Below are 6,609 nucleotides of genomic sequence, written 5' to 3'. Positions count from 1 at the left end.
AATAAGAATGCATAACTGTACTTCGTTCTTCATTCTTTTTAAATACCATGGAAATACATTTTACTTAACTCTTCTACTGAAGAACCTTGGGGAAGATACACTTTGTCACTCTTATGAACTATGCTATATGAAGCAACCTTCTTCAAATATTTTTTTTTTAAAACCACATCTATGATTATTTCTCCAGGACAGAGATATGAAACTGATGACTCCAAAAGTTGACACATTTTACATTTTAGCAGGGAGGCTACCTGTGCCTGGAACCAACATAGGTAGAGAACAGTGACACGGTAGTTTTGGTCTCCCTCCCAACATAGATAGAAACACACCAGGCAGCAATTAATCAGTCCTGTTAAAGAGCTTCCTGGAGTTCAGTGGTGTGGTTGGCACTAACACATACTCGACATGGGAAGGCATACAGTAAGTGTAGTAAATTGGATTATTAGTCTCAATTCTTTACCCTCCTACATCAGGAGTAGCACACATCCCTACCTTCACCATGTTTCCATGGATGACAGAACGTGCCTCCCACCCTTGACTTAATACAGTCTTGTGACTTGCATTAACCAATTAGACATTTCATATGCAAAGTGAGCAAAACTTCAAATGTGATGGTGCAACTGAGCTTGACTTGCTTTTGGACCACGAAAAGAATGAGCCTCAGGTATCTCCTGATTACAGGAGTATGAGAGACATGGGGTGCAGATCTGGACTCAACTCACAGCCTGGAGCTGAAACCAACAGAGCCTACCTTAGCGCAGCCAAACCCTGGTGGCCCAGAGACAGTTCAGAATCACACATGGCATCACATCTTTATAGTCTCCTCAATTTGAAACAGGTCCTCAGCCCTCACAACCGCAATGCTTTTGAAGATTATAGGTCAGTTATTTTGTAGAATGTTAATTTGGTCCTGATGATTAAATTCTGGTTATGGGGGCACCTGGCTGGCTCAGTGGAGTAAAGCCTCTGCCTTCGGCTCAGGTCATGATCTCAGGGTCCTGGGATTGAGCCCCACATAGGGTTCTCTGCTCAGCAAGGAGCCTGCTTCCCCCTCTCTCTCTGCCTGCCTCTCTGCCTACTTGTGATCTGTCTGTCAAATAAATAAATAAATAAATAAATTCTGGTTATGCATTTTGGCAAGAATATCAGAGAAGTGAGGCTGTATTCTTACTGCATTCTATCAGTGGAATGTGATTTGTTTGTTCCATTGCAGATGATACTCTGATCATTTGATTAATACAATGTCTACCTGACTTCATTGTAAAGTTACTCTTTTCCTCCTCTGAATTTAAAAACATCTTGTGGAGAGAACATTTGAAACGATGTAAATATTCATTTATGAAATTATATTGGTATAGAGTCATAATTTCCTAATTCAGCCAATGGGTTATAATCCTTCCCTGCCATTGTTGATCATCACATTGTCCCAGACTTGGCCAGGAGACTTTTTAAGCTGGCTTCTGTGTCCACTTGACATTTCCCCATTATATTTTGAAAACATCCTTGCTTTCTGACACAAGATGTTCTAGGCTCTTCTTGTACTTTCCATGCCCTAACACAGGAATCACCATTTTGTTAAGTAGTTCTAGTTCCTGCTAGTGGAAAATTATATTTAGAAGCCAAGATCTGGGTACTAGGTGTGTTCTTTGCTATTGAGGTGTCACTATTCCTGAATATTCTGTGGACATTTATATCTAACTGTATCATCTGCCTATCTATATATCTACCTATGTTCTGATAGATAACTCCAATTCCAATCCAACACTACAGGGTTTGAGTTTTCTCCCTCTCCATAATCCTAACTCTCTTCTCTCAGTGAGAAACTTAGCTCTTATTAAGTCCTAACATATTTATTTAATAACTCTCCCCAGCATCATCAATCTGTCATCACCATCCTTTCCCCTGGATATTCTTCTCGTCCTCTGACTCCCGTGCTGGACAACCCCCACCCACAGGAGCATGTTCCTTACTCTGCTGGGACCCTGACCCCTCCTACCAGATCCTGCATAGATACCTTACTCACTCTACAAGCATACCTTGGAGATATTGAGGGTTTGGATGCAGACCACTTCAAAAAAGTAAGTATCACAATAAAGCAAGTCAAATCAATGTTTTGGTCTCCTGATATATATAAGTTATGTTTATGGTTTACAGTAGTCTATTAAGTATGAATCAGCATTATTCTAAAGAAGCAATGTATATACCTTAATTGAAAATAATTATTGCTAAAAAATGTTAACCATCATCTGAGCTATCAACAACTTAAAATCTTTTTGCTGGTAGAAGGTCTTGCATGGATGTTGATGGCTACTAACTGATCAGAGTTGTGGCTGCTGAAGGTCGGGGCGGCTATGGCAATTTCTTAAAATAGGACAGTAATGAAATTTGATTCATCAATGGACTCCTCTTTGCACAAAGGAGTCCTCTGTAGCACGCACTGCTATTTGACAGCATTTTACTCACTGTAGAACTTCTTTCAAAATTGGCATCAATTGTCCCAAGCCTTGTTGCTGCTTTACCAACTAAGTTTATGTAATAGCCTAAATATTTTTTTAGGGGGGTACAGGAGAGGGAGAGAGAAAATCTTAAGCAGTCTCCATGCCCAGCATGGAGCCCAGCTTTGGGCTCTGAGATCATAACCTGAGGAGAAATTAGGAGTCAGATGTTTAACTGACTGAGCCACCCAACTACCCCTAAATCTTTTGTTGTTATCTCAACAATCTCTACAGTATCTTCACCAGCAGATTCCACGTGAGAAACCACTTTCCCTGCTCATCCAAAAGAAGCAGCTCCTTGGGGCACCTGGGTTGCTCAGTCGGTTAAGCATCTGCCTTCAGTTCAAGTCATGATCCCAGGGTCCTGGGATCGAGCCCCGCAGGAAGCCTCTTCTCCCTCTCCCTTTGCCTCTTCCCTCTGTTCATGCTCTCTCTCTCACATAAATAAATAAATCTAAAAAATATAGAAAAGCAATGATGAGGACTTAGCATTGTAGAATGGCTTTCTCATATATTAAAAAGAAATAGCTCCTCATTTATTAAAGTTTTTTGATGAGATTAAACCAATTCAGTCACATCTGCAGGCTCTACTTCTAATTCTAATTCTCTTGCTATTTATTTCTACCATATCCGTAGTTACTTCCTCCACTGCAGTCAGGAACTCCTCACAGTCGTCCATGATGATTGGAATCAACCTCTTCCAAACTCCTATGAATATTTTGACCTCTCCTGGTGAATCGCAAATGTTCTAAATGACATTTAGAATAGTGAATCCTTTCTAGTAGGTTTTCCTTTTGCTTTATTCAGACCCACCATATGAATCTACCTCGGGCATCTATAGCGTTATGAAATCTATTTCTTAAAGAATAAGACTTGAAAGTCAAAATGACTCCTCGATCCATGCGCTGCAGAATGTATGCTGTGCTAGCAGCCGTGAAAATAACATTAATCTCCTTGCACATCCTCATCAGAGCTCCTGGGTGTCCAGGTGCACTGTCAAAGAGCAGGAGTACTTTGCAAGGAATCTTTTTTTCTGAGCAGTAGGTCTCAACAGTGGGCTTAAAATATTCAGCAAGCCATGTTATAAACAGATGTGTTGTTAATCAGGCTTTGTTTTTCAATTTATACAGCACACGCAGAGTAGATTTAGCATCAGTCTTAAGGGCTCTAGGATTTTTGAAACAGTCAATGAGCACTGGCTTCACCTTAAAGTCACCAAATGTATTAGCAGTTAGGAGTCAGCCTGTGCTTTGAAGCCACACATTGACTTCTCCTCTCTAGCTGTCAAAGTCCTAGATGGCAATTTCTTTAAAGAGAGAACTGTTTGGTCTACACTGAAAACCTGTTGTTTGGTATTACCACCTTCACGAATTATCTTAGCTATATCTTTCTGGTAAGTTGCTACAGCTTCTCCATCAGCACTTGCTGCCTCATTTGTACTTTTATGTTATGGAGACAACTTCCTTCCTTAAACTATAAACCAACCTCGGCTAGCTTCAAACTTTTCTCTGCAGCCTCTCTCAGCCTCCACAGAATTGAACAGAGTTGGGGCCTTGCCCTGTTAGGCTTTGGTTTAATGGCATGTTGTGGCTGACTGAATCTTCTCTCCAGACCACTAAAACTTTCCCTGTACCAGCAATGAAATTATTCTACCTTCTTATCATGTATATGTTCATGGGGGTAGCACTTTTGATTTACTTTAATAACTCTTCCTTTGCATTCATAACTCGCCTGTTTGGTGCAAGAAGCCTAGCTTTTGACCTATCTTGGCTTTAGTCATACCTTTCTCTTGAAGCTTAATCATTTCTACCTTTTGACTTAAAGTGAAAGACATGCTACTCTTCTTTTCACTTGAATATTTAGAGGCCATTGTAGGGTTATTAATTGGCCCAATTTCAGTATTGTTATGTCTTGGGGATTAGGGAGGCTTGAGGAGTGGGAAAGAGATGGGTAAATGGCTGGTCTGGAGCAGTCAAAATACACACATTTATCCATTAAGTTATATGATTGTGGTTCCTGGAACCCCAAAACAATTACAATAGTAATATCAAAGACTACTGATAATGAATCACCATAACAAATATAATAATAAAGTTTGAAATATTGTGAGAATTACCAAAATGTGACACAAAGACACAAAGTGAGCAAATGCTGCTGGGAAAATGGTGCCAAGAGACTTACTTGTTCAAAAGTGGCAGGACTGCCACAAACCTTCAATTTGTGAAAAAAAAAAAAATGCAGCAGCTGTGAAGTACAATATAGTGAAGCATAATAAAATGAGGTATGCCTATAACTGGACTCTGATACCTCCTAATAGGCCTCTCCTCCTCATGGGCATCCTCCCTTCCCACCCAAGTTCTGTCTTCCCATCTTCTCACATTTGGGTTCTCTCTGTACCACTTAGACAGCTTCTTTACCCTTCAAAGGCTCTGATATCCCTCCTCCTTGGATACCTTCTTGTCCCTTTGGGTTCTGACTCCCCACGCCAGTCTTTCTGCATAGACACATTCCTTAAGCCCCATTCAAACTCCAACATCATTGTGAACCACAGCAACTCCCCTGAGTGCGTCCCTTGCTTTGTCCCACCTTATGGCTTTAGAACCAATTTATTCATGAAGGGATGGGAAAATACAGGATGGGAAGGAAGGGGACTCTGCCCATCTGGCTGCCTGGTGAAGAACAGACTGTAGGAATGCATGAGTAGAAGGAGAGACACCAGTTGAGAGGTTATTACAACAATCCTACTGAGATCATAGAGACTCTGTAGTGGGGAAAGTGAGAAATAATCATATTCTAGATATATTCTAAAAGCAAAGCCAATAAGACATACTGATGAAATACTTGGGAACTCAAACAAGTATTTATTTTTCATATTCCTTAATCAAGTTTCTCTAGTTGTAAGAAGCAGAAACCTATTCTAACTAGCTTAAGCAAAGAAGATGAATTTATAAGGATTTTAACTCTCTTAGGTCTGTCTCTCAGAACCCAAAGGCAGAAGCAGCAGCCAGGCCTCATGACGGGCAGGAACCAAGACCTAGAGAGCCACTTGGAGCCAGGGCAGGCACCCCTCCTCTCTCTTTAGCCACATGGTCACTCGTGTATGCTCTTCTGTACACATCTGCTCCATTCTCTTCTCTTGGCAGATCTCCTTCCTCTGTTCTCCATGCACACAGAAGAAGAAAGTGATGATGATTCTGAGCTCCTGTTTCACACGCCCCATTCAAAAGTAACGGGAGGGACACCTGGGTGGCTCAGGTCATGGTCCCAGGGTCCTGGGATGGAGTTCCACATAGGGCTCCTTGCTTGGCAGGGAGCCTGCTTCTCCCTCTGCCTGTCATTCTACCTGCTAGTGCCCTCTCTCTCTCTCTGTGTGTGTGTCTGACAAATAAATAAAATCTTAAAAAAAAAAAAAAAAAAAAGTAACGGGAACCGACTATCTGGTTCCTAGTCCCAAATTCCCAGGGAAAGAAATTGAGTGGTTCAGTGTGGGTTAGCAATCTACCTCTTATGGCCAGGGAAGCAGGGTTGCAAAGTAAAAACTTGGCTCCTGGACTTATTCTTGATGGGGAAAGGGTCATTTCTTAGGGATTAGAGGTTAATGGGCAGGTCAGACACACCCCCAAATGTCACCTATTAATCTATCAAATGCAAAGGACTGAATAGCTGCTGTGAGTTACACAGAAACAGGTCAGACACAACCTGTATCTTCAAGCCAACAATCTCCAAAGAGAATTAAGATATGAAACCATAAGAAAATGATTCGAGACAGCTAGGTCATATGGCAGGAGCTCTGAGAAGCGCCGGTGGCCTTCAGAAACGGAAAAGCCCCCACCCATAGCAGGCTCTAATCAGCAGCATCTCAGTTACCAAAACTGAGTTCGGTGGGGGAAGAGAAAGGGAAGAGAAAAGTCTGTGGTTATTTTGCACTGGACATGAGAGGCCTGGCAGAAGCCCTGTGAGCCATGCCGTCCTCTGATTCTGCAGGCAGTGGGCCTCTAACAAGACCTTGGATCCCCTCGCCACTGATTTATGGCTTGTGCAGCCAGCAAATTTATACCCTCTGTGGCTTTGTTTTTATAGCATTGCTTCTCCCAAGAGCTGGCTTCATACCTCA

Source organism: Lutra lutra, chromosome 5 (assembly GCF_902655055.1).
Source record: "Lutra lutra chromosome 5, mLutLut1.2, whole genome shotgun sequence".
NCBI classification, from domain to species: Eukaryota; Metazoa; Chordata; class Mammalia; order Carnivora; family Mustelidae; genus Lutra; species Lutra lutra.
This window is presented reverse-complemented; position numbering follows the sequence as displayed.